The sequence below is a fragment of the Pipistrellus hanaki genome (assembly GCF_964339955.1).
Source record: "Pipistrellus hanaki genome assembly, chromosome: X".
In the NCBI taxonomy this organism is placed as follows: Eukaryota; Metazoa; Chordata; class Mammalia; order Chiroptera; family Vespertilionidae; genus Pipistrellus; species Pipistrellus hanaki.
The window spans coordinates 34,600,001-34,616,804 of NC_140524.1; positions in this window are offsets into that span (position 1 = coordinate 34,600,001).

A 16,804-nucleotide genomic window follows, 5' to 3' on the forward strand; every position below is an offset into this window, starting at 1 on the left:
CATATCCTTGTCCTTCTCTTTGTTCACACTCCTTCCCTTGATACCTAGTCTCAAAGCTTTGAATATTCCAATGATATCCACATTTATATTTCCAGCCTATACTTCTCCTTTGAACTCCAGACTCTATATGCAACTGCCTACTTGACTTCTCTGCTTAAATATCTAAAGGATATCTCAAATTCATGTACAAAACTGTACTTCTAGATTCTCTCCATTCCACCCCCTGCCCACACATCAAGTCCCCAAATCTATTTTACCCATAGTCTTCAGTTATTGACAACTCGATCCTTTCATGTTCTCAGACCCAAAATTATGGGAATTTTCTTAATTCCTTTCTTTCACATTCCACATCCAAGGCATTGGCAAATCCTATTGACTCTTTAAAATATATCTAAAAATTCTATCACGTTTAATGACCTTCACAGCTACCTTCTTGGTTCAAGTCATCAACATTATCTCTCTCTCTTTTTTTAATTTAAATTTTTTTTTGTTTAAAGTATTACACATCTCCTCTCCCCCCTCTCCACTGACCTCTCCCTAGCCGTTCCCACTCCCCAGCACATTCCCTCACCCCCCACTACTGTCTGTGTCCATTGGTTATGCTTATACGCACGCATGCAAGTCCTTTGGTTGATCTCTTACTCGCCCCCTCACCCCCCCACTCGCCTTCCCTCTGAGGTTGGTCGATCTGTTCAATGCTCCTATGTCTCTGGATCTATTTTTTGTTCATCAGTTACTGTGTTCATTATATTCCACAAATGAGTGAGATCATGTGATATTTATCTTTCTCTGACTGGCTTATTTTGCTTAGCATAATGCTCTCTGGGTCCATCCATGCTGTTGCGAATGTTAAGAGTTCTTTGTTTTGTTTTGTTTTGTTTTTACAGCAGTATAGTATTCCATTGTATAGATGTAGTCATCATCATCTCTTGCCTGGATTATTTTAATAGCCTCCAAGCTGGTTTTTTACTTCTTCCTTACACCCCAATTTATTCTTGACACATGTCAGGTTTTCTTATTGAAAATGAAAGTCAAATTAAAGTAACTTCTCTGCTCAAACCTTTCCTATGGCTCTCCATCTCAACCAGAGTTAAAACCATTATCTGTAAAATAGCTTATATGGTCTTTAATTGAATTCCTGTTATCTCTTTGACTCCTCCTCCTCCCCTTCCTCTTCTTCCTCCTTCTCCACCTCCTTCTTACCTTCCTTGCCTTTTCTTAGTCTCCTCCAGTCGCAGTGACCTCCTTGCTCTTTTTCTAACACCTTGGGCATACCCACACCTTAGGATTATTACACTGGTTGTTCCTTTTACCTGGAAAGCTCTATTCCAAATCTCCACTAAGTACTTCCCTCACCTCTTTCAGGCCTCTGTTCAAATAGTACCTTTTCAATAAGGTATTTCTCTACTCTCCTCATTGAAAAAAAAATGCCATCTCCCCCATAGCTTTACTCAATTCAAATTTTTACTCAATTCAAATTTTCCACAGCATACTGTAAAATTTGTTTAGAAAGACAAATGTATGTATTAGAGAGGATCTGGGACACTGGAACCCTCATACTTCGCTGGTTGGAAAATAAAATGGTACAACCTCTTTGAAAAACAACTTGGTACTTATACATAACATCAAACATAGAGTTACCATATGATCCAGCAATTCCACTCATCAGTATATACTCAAGAGAAATAAAAATATATGTCCATTAATGTTAAAAATAGCATTATTCATAATTGCTAAAAGTATAAATAACCCAAATATCCTTAAACTGGTGAATTGATAAACAAATGTGGCATATTCATACAATGGAATATTATTTGGCCATAAAAAGGAATTAATACTTATACATGTTACAACATGGATGAGCCTTGAAAATATTAGGTAAAGTAAAGCAGCCACACACACAAAAAAACCCATATTGAGTGGGTCCATTTATATGGAATTTCCAGAATGGGTAAACACATAGAGACAGAAAGTAGATTAGTGGTTTCCAGGGTATGGGAAAAGGAGAGTATGGGATATGACATTTAAAGAATAAAGTATCTCTTTTGTGGAAGATTAAAATGTTCTAAAATTAGAAAGAGGCAATGGTTGCACAACTCTCTGAATGTACTAAAACCACTGTATTGTATGCTTCCAAAGAGTGAATTACAAAGTATGCAAATTACTATCTAAAGAAAATAATTTATGTAAACTATATCTGAAGAAGCTGTTATCTAAGAGAATTTAATCAGAAAAAAAAATATTGCTATTTTTGGCTCTTTTTCTGTTGTTAATTTCTCATGTTATTGCTCTGTGATCAGAGAATGTTACTTGTATGATTTCTGCATTTGCAAAAAAAAATGCATGCTATGGTTGTACAGAGTAATTTATTATATATAATCAACCTTATTAAGTAGTGTTATGTGTTATGAACTTTTCTACATCCTTATTTATTCATCTAATCTGTTGATTTATCAGAGAAATATTTTACCTTGAATATGCCCAAAAGTCTACCAGCAATCCTAATACTTATCTCTTGTCAAGTCCTTCCAAACTGTTTCAAACCCTTCCCACTTACCTAAACTTCCACCACCCTCTCCTGTTCAATCACATCCTACTTTATACATAAAATACCAGGGTACTCCACCTAACTTTTGAAGAGAAGCTAGGATTGCTCTTATCTGCCTGCTACCAAACATACAACTTAAAACAGTCTACCCATTTCATTCCATTTAACTTTTCTCATTTGTGTAGCTCTCCCTCTTTCTGAGACTAATCTCTCCACATGACCTTTTTTAAAAAACCTCACCAGAGGATATGCTTTTTAAATTAATTTTAGAAAGAGTGAGAGAGAGAGAGAGAGAGAGAGAGAGAGAGAGAGAGAGAGACCAATGCAAAAGAGAAACATCTATTGGTTACCTCCTAAACCCACCCCACCAAGGGATCAAACCTGCAACCTGGGCATGTGTCCACACCAGGAGTCAAACTTACAACCTTTCCATGCATGGGATAAGCACATTGGCCAGGGCACTCCACCTGACTTTTGAATTCCATTCTTTTCTACTTTCTCAGAAGCCTGGCCTTATCAATTTTCCCTTTTCTCTCTTAGCTTTCTCCTCCTCCTCCTCCCCCTCCCCCTCCTCCTCCTCCTCCTCCTCTTCCTCCTCCTCCTCCTCCACCTCCTCCTCCTTCTCCCCCTCCTCCTTCTTCTTCTTCTTCTTCTTCTTCTCTCTCTCTCTCTCTCTCTCTCTCTCTCTCTCTCTCTCTCTCTCTCTCTTTCTCTCCCCCCCTTCTCCCCCCTCGTCAGCCCTCCCCTTCTCTATCTATATGTCTCTAAAGATGTGAAGAATTTCTCTCTCCTTGAAACTGGGCTGGCCTTAGTGCCTTGTAGCTTCCACCTGGGCCTCTTAGAACACTCACTCTTGGACTTTTGAGATGCCATGTAACAAGTCTGCCTACCCAAAGTCTATCTTTCTGTGAGAAGACCCAAACTAGCCAGGTGGAGATACTATCTAGAGAGAAAGATGCCCTAGCCATTCAAGTCACCCCAACTGAGGGGCCCAGAAATCATGAAGCATAATTGAGATGTCCTTGATATTCCTTATATGAATTTCTGACCCAAATTACCATGAGACGTGATGATGATAATTATAACTATTTTAAGTCACTTAATTTTGGGATTGTGTGTTATACAGAAATAAATAATTGGAAGTTAAAAATGGCCTCATGTTGCTAAATGTAATAGACATGTTTGCATCCCTATTTATTTGCCCTGTTAGCAGCTCTTGTCACAATTAATCATTCTCTCTTTTTTAAATATGTTTTTTAATTGATTTCAGAGAGAGGATGGGAGAGGAATAAAGATATCAATGATAACAGAAAATCATTGATTGGCTGCCTCCTGCATGCCACCTACTGGGGATTGAGTCTGCAACCTGGGCATGTGCCCTAACCAGGAATGGAAGAATAACCTAGGTCATAGGTCAACACTCCAGCCACACTGGCCAGGGCTGGGGAGGTTTCATTTGCTCAGGGAACCTTCCTTGATCACTCCTACAGAGCACTCAATACAGTTGTAATTTTTTGTGTATTTGAATACATATTTGAATGTTTGTCTCCCTAATTAGACTATTAGCTTCAGGCTGCAGGCATCAAGGTTGGTCTGCTTGTTACTGTACTCACAGTACCTAACTCAATGTGTATCACATAATACGTGCTAAACATATATTTTTGGAGTAAAGTAAGAAAGAAGGAAGGAAAGGGAGGAGAGAAGGGAGGAAGGAGAAAATGGGGAATAGGAGGGGGTAATCTTCCTCTCCCATGATTGGTTATTTGCAAATTTTTACTCTCCTTGTTTTTCTGTTTTTCTTTTTTTTTTCTTTTTTTTAGAAATTTCTTCTTATTATTATTTTTAAAAAATATATTTTATTGATTTTTAACAGAGAGGAAGGGAGAGCTAGAAACGTTGATGAGAGAGAAACATCAACCAGCTGCCTCTTGCACACCCCCTACCGGGGATGTGCCCACAACCAAGGTACATGCCCTTGACTGGAATCAAACTTGGGACCTTTCAGTCCGCAGACCAACGCTCTACCATTGAGCCAAACTGGCTTCGGCTCTCCTTGTATTTCTAATAGACATTGCTTTATATATCTCTAATTCATGTTGTTATGTGCATAAAGGTCCATGATTGTCACATATTCTTACTTGAGTGCACCTTTTATCAATATTAAATATCCCTTTGCGTCTTTTAATATTTTAGTTCTGAATTCTTTGTTTGATTCAAATGGTGCTCGTTTTTGCTAGCATTTAGACAAATCAGAATTTTACTGTTTCTTTGCTCATACTATTTCTTATATTCTACATGTTTTTTTTCAAGATTCATTTTTCATTTTTCTATAAAATCTACCTGACTAATTCACAATGGTTCTGAATTTGTCTGCAATGTGCTCTGAATATGTCGGAAAATTAGAATCTAAAAATCAGAGTTTTGTTCTGTGTATTATTTCCAACTCAGGGGCAATTATTCTACTTATTCATTTTGGTTCTTTTCTTTTATATTGTAGATTTTATCCAAATATTTGTTGATCCTTTGATGTCTATGCATTTTAGTGAATAAGGAACAAACACATCTGCAAAGATAACTTGCCTGAGTTTACTCTGCAGTTATGTGTCCCTAAATGGCCCATCTCCTGAGCTGGAGGGCCTTGTATAAGTCGGTTGCATGTGTTGACTTATCAGGCTTCACTTGGAAGTAGGTATGAAGGAGACAGAGACTGTTCCCCCTACTCCCTGCAAATTGCCAAAACAATTTTACTGTGGCAGTGGAGAACTCCAGTGTATTTCTTCCTGGCCAATTCTTAAATCGACCAGAGGGGGCTCCCACTACACCCGCTCTTTGTATTGATTCATTCTGAGATTTGATTTTCTCTAATAATTTCCTCTTGAAAATTTACTCCTCCTCTCTTATCAATATGATCATATATGATTTCTATACTCAAGGAATTCATCTCAATCTCTGAACTACTGATGGTACATTTTCCCTTATTATACCATTCTTGGTTTTTTGTGTGTGTTTTTTGTTTTTGTTTTTTCTACTCTGATGCTTTAAGGGTCTTGGGGAAGAGAAGATGGGAACAAAGTTACAAGCATTTATGTTTCCATCTTGATCTAATCTGACCAAAGTCATTTTCTTATGTCAATTTGCCTGAGGCAAGGAGAATGGCCAGGGCTCACTCTGAGAGGCAAGGGAAAAGGGCCTCTTCTAGTGATAGCTTCTGGTCACTCAGGAATTCCAATAGAGGCCCATTAGGATTTATAAATCTAGTATTTGCATAGCAATGCTTCTGAGAAAGCCAAGGCACCAACAAGCAGGCACCACCCTGGAGCAGAAAAATTGTGAAAGAAAAAGTACCACCTTGAGGTGAATTATTTAGAAAAAGGCATCACTTTGGGTAGTCCAAGTATAAAAAGTCTAGCTTTCCTCTGCTGACAGAGGCATCCTGGCATTAGCAATCAAGGTTTGTAGATTAGCAGAATAGAGGATATATTTAATCCTACCTCCAACACACACACAAACAGGAAGGGAGGGAGGGAGAGAGAGAGAAAGAGACTTCACTTTAAAGTGGGTATGAAGGAGACAGAGATTGTTCCCCCTGCTCCCTGAAAATTGCCAAATATTCTACAGAACCATATACAGTAAACAATAGCCTCTGTCAGTGCCAATTACAATGTCCAGAGATAAGGCCTTCATACTCTGGGGCTTCTACCAATTCCATACAAGTTCAAGATCAGAAAAACTTTCCTTAAGTGAGCCTCCTATAAAAGCAGCTTTTGCACTCTGCTATTCACCACCACAAGAAATAGGCCTCTGACCTCCTTGAGCCCTTGCACAGCCAACATTACAGAGCAGTCCAGAAAACTCTGATTTTACAAACTAGGCCCTCCTCACTTCTAGTAGAGCAACTCTCAGCACCAAGAGGAAAGGTCTTTAATGCAAATGCCATCAATAGGATGCTCAGAGACCATTAAACACCACTAGGTCACTCCAAGAGTTGTGCTTAGGAACTAGGGACAAGGACTCTACCAACCTTCCCCTCCTGCCCCCACAATCTACCCCCTCTCACCCAACCTGGGCCATCACCATATCACCAGATGTAATTCTCTTGGAAAATCTACAGGAGATGATGCACAAGATATACATATCATATATAGATGTAGAAATATATGTGCCCTTCTCTAATATCATCTCCCAGAAATTAGCTATATCAACGGTTTGCTGCATTGTGTTATTGACTTGATGCTATGCTTACTATGAAATGTCAGATGGAAAAGGACAAAAACCATATGATTTCACTCATACCCAGAATATAAAACAAAAAAGTAACAAATGAACAAATGTAACAAAACAAAAACAAGTTCAGCTGACACCGGTTTGGCTCAGTGGATAGAGCGTCAGCCTGTGGACTGAAAGATCCCGGGTTCGATTCCCGGTGAAGGGCATGTACCTTGGTTGCAGGCACATCCCCAGTAGGGGATGTGCAAGAGACAGCTGATCGATGTTTCTCTCTCATCGATGTTTCTAACTCTCTATCCCTCTCTCTTCCTCTCTGTAAAAAATCAATAAAATATATAAAAATTTTAAAAAGAAAACAAAAACAAGTTCATAGACACAAATAGAATGGTGGTTACCAGAGGGAAGGGGGAGGAGAGGGAAATGTATAAAGGAGATCAAATTTATATTAATGGATAGAAACTAGACTTTTGGTGGTAAGCATACAATAGTACATATAGGTACTGAATTATAATGTGCTATACTTGTAATGTGTTATTAACTAATGTTACCTCAATGAAAATTAATAAAATCAGCAGCCATTCCTTATAAAAATTCAATGGAATAGAAGAGAACTTTCTAAAGAGCATCAAAAAGCCATGAGCAAGCATCATAATCAAGTCACTTCCCATGAAATTTACAAATAAGACACGGATGTCCTCCATAGTGTTCTGAAGGTTCTGAAATATAATGAACAAAGAAAATGAAATAAGCTCTATAAATCTAAAAGGAAAAAAGACAAAAAGAGGAAAAAAGAATAATTGTTTGCAGATGATATGATTATATGCATTGAGAATCCAAGAAATGCAATTTAAAAACTATTAGAACTGAGAAGTCTATGTTGTGAACATCTACTGTTTCGGTTTGCCCAGCATTCTTTTCTCCCTGCTTCCTTTGGAGGTCTACCATTCACTCACTGTCCTGGTAGGATGGGCTATGAGACTGTCCTACTCCATTCCTTGTATACACATGTGCCTGGCTGGGCCCCTAACCCTGGATGAGCTACCCATAAAATCAAATTCTTCTGGACACAGTGGCAGCTCCAAGGGGAAGCCATGTGACCCAGGCCAGAGATATAAGACTTTTCTTAGAATATTCCAAATCAGAGGTAAAGAAGAAGCTTTCTCTTTTATTTAAATCTTGAATCCTAAGAGCAATTGGTAGCCCTGTCTCTAGTATTTAGAAGAATCTTAGAGAATGAGGAAATTCAAAAAAAGAGAGAAGCTGAGAATAGAAACGAAGAGATGAGTGAGAGCCTAATACCATTTGAGTCTCTGGCCTGTCTGAGATCTGCCCTGTCCTTCCCAGTTAAAAAAACAATGAATGAACTCCATTTTCTTCTTAAGCTTATTCAAGTTGAATATTTGTCACCTGCAAACAAGAGTCTTAACTGATACAAGCTGGATGTAAGATAAATATACCAAATCCCATAGATTTCTTTATTTCTAAGCACTATAAAAAAAAAAAAGCTCCCTGCTGAAACCGGTTTGGCTCAGTGGTAGAGTGTCGGTCTGCGGACTGAAAGGTCCCAGGTTCGATTCCGGTCAAGGGCATGTACCTTGGTTGCGGGCACATCCCCAGTAGGGGGTGTGCAGGAGGCAACTGATCAATATTTCTCTCTCATCGATGTTTCTAGCTTTCTCTCCCTCTCTCTTCCTCTCTGTAAAAACTCAATAAAATATATTTTTTAAAAAGCTCCCTTTTGTTTTACTATTTTCCAACTTTTATTATAATAATTTTCAGACAGAAAAGTTTAAAGAATTTTACCATAAACACCACTATACCCACCACTTAGATTTTATAATTAAAATTTTATTATATACCAATAGCTTTCTTTTATTTTAGCAATAACAGAAATAGAAACAAGAAAAAACATATCCCATTCACAATAGTGGAAAAAGATATGTATGAAACACTAACCAGCACAGACAACTAAAGCTCTCATAAAATTCTGCTCTCCCTAGACAGAGGATCAGGAAAGGAGCAACCTGGCAAGACAGAAAATTTTAGATAACTGATTTACTCTAGTCACCCTCAATGGAAAAAATGCAATCCCAGCTTCACCCACTCCAGGAATAGCCAAGTGGGGAGCCTAGACTCCAACCTGGGCAGGCTCCCATCTGCAGCCCCGCCCCTAGTCCCCTCTCCCCTCCCCCCTCTGTGGAGACTACATGGGGAGTCTAAAACCCCGCCCCCTCCCCACAGGTGTGGTATCACAAAGGCAGGAGGAAGTCCCCAGCGGTATCAGGTAGGAAATGGGCCCGTCTTTGTATAGAATAACCCAGACTTGGGGAAATCTATTTCAGATCATTTGAGTTTTATTTTATTTTTTTTGCTTTTGGTGCCAACCAGGCCCCTACTGGGCTAGTAGGGTTTCCCCTGAAGGGATTGGTCAAATCTGCTGTCAATCATCCTTGAAATCATTAAGTATACATAAAGTCCATGGGTAGAACTTCACGTGAAGAAAGAGCACAAACGTTGCTATGGTGATTACTGTTTACTGAAACTCTTCTTAGCCCTCTGGTTTCAGATCTGACTAGACATAGAATAGGACAACAACAAATCCTATTGGCTCTCCTGGTACGGTGAGTTAACCCCCCATTGGAGATGGTAAAATGCTGGGAGGGTATTCATTACAAACTTTTTATCTGCTTTTGACCAAGAGTCTGAGTGATATCACATCTTTGGGCAATTTTAAATTATTCTTTATGTTACACTTCATTATACCCAAAAATGTAGAAAAAGCATATTAGAAGTAACAGCCTTTACTCATCTGTGATATGGAGAATTTAAAGAAAAACATGTTAGAGCCATAGTTATCTGACCACAAGAGGACCCTCAACAGCCACAGCACTATAGCCTGTTGAAAAGACCAAAATAAAAGATAATGAGATACTTGATTCAGATCACAAGTAAGATTATACTTTGGAAAACCCTCCAAATTAGCTGAAGGACACTTGGAAAGGAGACTATTTCTTAGCATTCAAGCCAGCAGAGGCTTAAGCCATCATAATATTTAAAAGACATGTTATACTTCCAGTTTAAGATGTTAGACTGAACAAATGTGCTTTTCTCCCCAAATTAGCTTTAAATGAAAGAAGAAAAAATATAAAAATAGAGCCATAACCACAAGGGATAACAGGGAAGGGTGTGATTAACAGGCCAGAATTGTTGGGATTTTCTTGAAGATATGAAACAAATAGGATAAAATTGATTAAGAAACTAGAGTTAATGAATCCATGACACCATAATGATATGGGAGAGGGCTACTATAAAAGTGAATTTTCTGTCTTCTAACATAGACTCCCAAAGATAGACAATGTCACAGACACCTGGATCAGGGGATGAGAATGATGATGATACCATCTCAGAAGATAATGGTGAGTCAATGAACTAATAAAACTTAGAGTTAAGTCCAAATGATTTTTAAGAATTCGTCTAGGAAGCTTGAGTTAATTATTAAGAAGTTATTCCTAAGAAGATGAAGCATAATGAAACCATCAATAGAAAATTAATAGCAAGGTGGAAATAAATTTCCCGAGATTGTTATTAGGTGATGATGGTCAAGAGTGCATTTCTGCTTTTGCTTTCCTGTGGTTGTTTTATAGTGAGAATGAATTTGTGTAATATTTTTGGAGAATAAAAAAACACCTTTAAAGTTTGATAGTAGCCAAAACCGGTTTGGCTCAGTGGATAGAGCGTCGGCCTGCGGACTGAAAGGTCCCAGGTTCGATTCCGGTCAAGGGCATGTACCTTGGTGGCCAGCACATCCCCAGTAGGGGGTGTGCAAGAGGCAGCTGATCGATGTTTCTCTCTCATCGATGCTTCTAATTCTCTATCATTCTCTCTTCCTCTCTGTAAAAAAAAAAAAATCAAAAAAATTTTTGATAGTATTAAGTATTGCTAATGGTGGGGGAAATCAGCAGACATTCTGAAAGTGGGAGTGTATGCACATTTCTGAAGAGTAACATGGCAATCTATCAAAAGTTTAAATATACCTTCCCCTTGATACAATACTACTTCTCCAAATAAATCCTCAAAGCTACTTGTACACATTCACAAATATCTATGTTACAGGATATTCACTGCTACATGATTGTTATAGAAAAAAAAAATTAAAAAAAAAAAAAAGGAAATAACCAACTATACAAAAATTAGAGGCCCGGTGCATGAAATTCATGCATGGGTAGGGACCCTAGGCCTGGCTAGCGATCAGGGCTGATTGGGGCCTCCCTTCCCCCAGCTGCCTGCCAGACAGAGCCTTCCTTCACTCCGCACCACCCCCTAATGTTCAGCACACATCACAGCAAGTGATCGAACTCCCGGTCTCCTGGTTGAACTCCATATTAGCCTTTTATATATAGAGATCGGGGAGTGGTTTAAAAATGTAGTATATGTTTACTACAAAATAATATGCATCCCTTAAATTATATAGATCTCTATGCATTGTTATAGAAAGATCTCTCCAAAGTATATTAAGGGTTTTTTTCAAAGCACTTTCATTAAGTTTTAAAAGAAAATTTTAATTAAGTAGAAGGAATGAAATAATAAAGATCAGAGTGGAAACAAATGACATGGAAACTAAAATAATAATAATAATAATAATAATAATAATAATAATAATACAAAAGATCAATGAAACCAAGAGCTGGTCCTTTGAAAAGATAAACAAGATTCATAAATCTTTAGCCAGACTCATCAGGAAAAAAAGACAGAGGACCCAAATAAATAAATCAGAAATGAAAAAAGAAAACTAACAACTGACATCACAGAAATACAAAGGATTATAAAAAATATTATTTAAAAATATAGGCCAACAAATTGGACAACCTGTGCAAAATGGACAAATTCCTAGAAACATACAATCTTCTAAAACTCAATTAGGAAAAATAAGAAAACTGAATAGACTGATAACTAATTAAATTGAAGCAATAGTCTAAAAAAAGAAAAAAAAGCCAAAACTGGTTTGGCTCAGTGGATAGAGCGTCAGCTTGTGGACTGAAAGAGTCCCAGGTTCGATTCTGGTCAAGGGCATGTACCTTGGTTGCGGGCACATCCCCAGTGGGGGGGGGGGGGGGCGGGGGCGGTACAGGAGGCAGCTGATCGATGTTTCCCTCTCATCGATGTTTCTAACTCTTTATCCCTCTCCCTTCCTCTCTGTAAAAAATCAATAAAATATGTTTTTTAAAAATCAATAAAATATAAATAAATAAATAAATAAATAACCTCCCAGAAAACAAAAGTTCTAGACCAGGAAGCTTCGCAGATGAGTTTTACCAAACATTCTAAGAACTACCACCTACCCTCCTCAAACTATCCAAAAAAATTCAAGAAGAAAGACTTTCAAACTCTTTATATGAGACCAGAATTATGCTAATTTCAAAACTAGATAAACTACAACAAAAGAAAATTATAGGCCAATATCCCTGATGAACATAGGTAATAAAATACTCAACAAAATATTAGCAAATCTGATCCAGCAATACATTAAAAAGATCATACACCGCCGAAACCGGTTTGGCTCAGTGATAGAGCGTCGGTCTGCAAACTGAAGGGTCCCAGGTTCGATTCCGGTCAAGGGCATGTAAATTGGTTGCGGGCACATCCCCAGTGGGGGGTGTGCAGGAGGCAACTGATCGATGTTTCTCTCTCATCGATGTTTCTAGCTCTCTATCTCTCTCTCTTCCTCTCTGTAAAAAATCAAAAAATATATTTTTTTTAAAAATCATACACTATGACCAAATGGGATTTATTCTAAGGATGCAAGGCTTGTACAATATTCACAAATCAAAATATGTGATGCATCACATAAACAAAATGAAGAATAAAAATCACATGATCATATCAACAGACACAGAAAAAGAATTTAACAAAATCCAGAACTCATTTGTGATTAAAAACAAAACAAAAAAACTCTCAGCAAAGTGGAAATAGGAATGAGACCTCAACCTAATAAAGGGCATATATGACAAACCTATAGCCAACATCATACTCAGTGGGCAAAAACTGAAACCATTTTCCTTAAGATCAGGAACATGACAGGGATGCCCACTTTTACCTCTCTTATTCAACATGGCATTGAAAGTCCTAGCCACAGCAATCAGACAAGAAGAAATAAAAGGCATCCAATTGGAAAGGAGGAAGTAAAACTGTCATCATTTACAGATGACATGATATTGTACATAGAAAACCCTAAAGACTCCACCAAAAATGGTCTAATAAACTAATTTGGCAAAGTAGAAGGATACAAATGTAATATTAAGAATTTGATAGCATTTCTATGCACCAATAATGAACTATCAGAAAAAGAAATTAAGAAAACAACCTTTTTACCAATGCAACAAAAAATAAGATATCTAGGAATAAACCTAATCAAGGAGGTAAAAGACCTATATTCTGAAAACTATAGGACATTGGAAAAATTATTAGAGGAAGATACAAACAAGTGGAAGAACATACTGTGTTCCTGGATATGAAGAATTAACATAATTAAAATGCCCATAACACCAAAGCAAATTATAGAATCAATGCAATCCCTATTAAAATACTGACAGCATATTTCACAGATCTAGAACAAATATTCCAAAATCTTTATATGGAACCAAAAAAGATCCTGAATAGCCTTAGAAATACTGAGAAAGAAGAACAAAGTTGGAGGGATCATAATACCAGATATTAAACTACTCTACAAAGCCATTGTAATCAAAACAGCTTGGTACTGGCACAAAAACAGGAATATACATAAATAAAGCAGAACATAGAGCCCAGAAAGTCAACCCACAACATTATGGCCAATTAATATTTGACAAGGCAAGAACATACAATGGAATTAAGATATACAATGGAGTTAACTCTCTGCAATAAATTGTCTTGGGAAAATTGAACAGGAGTGTGCAAAAAAATGGAACTAGAATACCAACTTACAGCATATACAAAAATAAATTCAAAATGGATAAAAGACTTAAATGTAAGTCATGCAACCATAAAAATCCTAAAATAAAATAGGCAGTAAAATCTCAGACATCTCACATAGAAGTATTTTTTTTAATTTATGTATTTATTTATGTATTTATTTATTTAATCCTCACCTAAAGATATTTCTTCCATTGCTCTTCAGAGAGAATGAAAGGGAGGGAAGAAGGGGGTGAGAGAGAGAGATAAATATTGATGTAAGAAAGACATGTGCCACCACTTGAGGTGGGGAGCAAACCCAAAATCCAGGTATGTGTGCTTGACCAGGAATCAAACCTGAAACCCTTCAGTGAGGATGTAGAGGAAAAGGAACCCTAGTACACTGTTGGTGAGAATGCAAATGGTGCAACCACTATGGAAAACAGTATAGAGTTTCCTCAAAAAAATTAAAAATGGAACTGCTTTGCCAAAACCGGTTTGAGTCAGTGGATAGAGCGTCGGCCTGCGGACTGAAAGGTCCCGGGTTCGATTCCGGTCAAGGACATGTACCTTGGTTGCGGGTACATCCCCAGTAGGGAGTGTGCAAGAGGCAGCTGATTGATGATTCTCTCTCATCAATGTTTCTAACTCTCTATCCCTCTCTCTTCCTCTCTGAAAAAATCAATAAAGTATATTTAAAAAAATGGAACTGCCTTATGACCTACCAATCCCACTTCTGGGAATCTATATATATAAAAAAGCCTAAGCAACTGAACAATTAAATGACCAATCGCTATGATGCACACTGACCACCAGGGGGCAGGTGCTCAACAAAGGAGCTGCCCCTGGTGGTCAGTGCACTCCCACAGCCAACCTCCTATGGCCAGCCAAATTCCTGAGGGCTCTTCCCCTGGCTGGCCAACCTTCTGTAGCCCCCCTCGGCCCCGATTACAGCCAGGTCAAGGACCCCACCCATGCACGAATTCATGCACGGGGCCTCTAGTATATTATAAGAATCCTGAAACACCAATCAGAAAGAATATATGCACCCCAATGTTCATAGCAACATTATTTACAATAGTTAAAATCTGGAAACAGCCCAAGTGCCCAGCAGTAGATGAGTGGATAAAAAAGCTGTGGTATATTTACACAATGGAATACTATACAGCTGTAAAAAAAGAAGGATCTCTTATACTTTGATATGTGAAGGGACCTGGAGAGTAGTATGGCTAAGCGAAATAAGCCAGTCAGAGAAAGACAAGTATCATGATCTTACTTATATGTGGAATCTAATGAACAAAATAAACTGCCAAACAAAATATGCCCAGAGGCATGAAAGTGTGGCACAGACTGACAGATCTCAGAGGGAAGTGAGTGGGGAAGGGTGGGCAGAGAGTAGCAAAATAACTTACATGCATACTAGTGGCCAGATGCACAGAATTTGTGTACATTAAAAGGGAATTAATTAAAGGAAATAGTTTAATATTGCTATTTGCCCTTTCTCTATAAATGTCAGAGATGAAAGAAAATTAGTAAAATGTATATAAAAATCTCCCTCCTGTCAGAGTCTGGGGCACACCATGAGACCCAGAGTCAAGTCCCCGTCCACCATCCGCATGCACTTTGAAAACGCAGGAGACCCAGACCTGGCCAGCCCCATCCCCATTGGGTGAGACCCAGACCCAGCCGGCCCCACCCTCATCAAGCTCCTCCAGGCAGGGGGCACAGCCTCAGGCCCCCTGGCCCAGCACTGGGGGGGGGGGCACAGTCTCATGTCCCCCATCAAGCTCTGCCGGGTTGGGGGTGCAGCCTCAGGCCCCCTGTCAAGCCCCACTGGGCAGGGGGTGCAGCCTCAGATCCCTCAGCGCAGCCTCAGGCCCCCCAACTTGGTGCTGGGGTGGGGGACTTGGCCTCAGGTCCCCCATCAAGCCCTGCTGGTCAGGGGATGCAGCCTCAAGTCCCCTAGCCCAGTGCAGGAGGCGAGGCCTGAGTTCCCCCATCAAGCCCTGTCGGGCAGGGGATGCAGCCTGAGGTCCCCTGCCCAAGCCAGACGCCATGTAGCCTCAAATCCCTGCTGTGTGATCATTATGTTACAGCATCCTGAACAATTTGCATATTCCTCTATTATTAGTATTGATATACATAATCCATGGACACAGACAATAGTGTGGTGAAGACCTGGTATAGGGCAAGAATGGGGTGGAGGGAAGAAATGGAGGACACTTGTAATACCCTCAACTATGAAGATAAATCAAGTTTTAAAATAACTGTGTAATACTTTAAAAAATACTATGCAGTTTTAAAAAGAAGGGTCTCTTACCTTTTGCAACACCATGGATAGACCTGGAGCTTATTATGCTAAGGGAAATAAGCCAGCCAGAGAAAAACAAATATCACATGATCTCACTTATATGTGGAATCTAATGAATAAAATAAACTGCCGCCCAGCTGTTTTGGCTCTGTGGATAGTGTCGGCCTGTTGACTGAAGGGTCCCAGGTTCAATGCCTAGGTTATGGGCTAGATCCATAGTAGGTAGCATGCAGGAGGCAGATGATCAATGATTCTCTCTCATCATTGATATTTCTATCTCTCCCTCTTCCTTCATCTCTGAAATCAATAAAAATATATTTTAAAAATAAAATAAATAAAAATAAACTGCCAAACAAAATATGCCCAGAGACATGGATGCATGAAACAGAGTAACAGATCTCAGAGGGGAGGGAGTCGGGGGATGGGATGAGATTAACTAAAGAACATATATGCATAGATAGCCCTTGGACACAGAGAAACTAAAGGCTAATATGTAAATCGTCCGAACAGCAGAAAGACCAGTTGCTATGACACACACTGACCATCAAGGGGCAGGTGCTCAATGCAGGAGCTGCCCCCTGGTGGTCAGTATGCTCCCACAGGGGGAGCACCACTCAGCCAGAAGCTGGGCTCACTTCTGGCAAGCACAGTGGCAGTGGCAGAAGCCTCTCCCACCTCCACAGCAGCGCTAAGGATTTCCAACTGCCAGCTTAGGCCCGCTCCCCACCGGCTCCCAGACTATGAGAGGGCACAGGCCAGGCTGAGGAACCCCCTGAGTGCATGAATTTCAT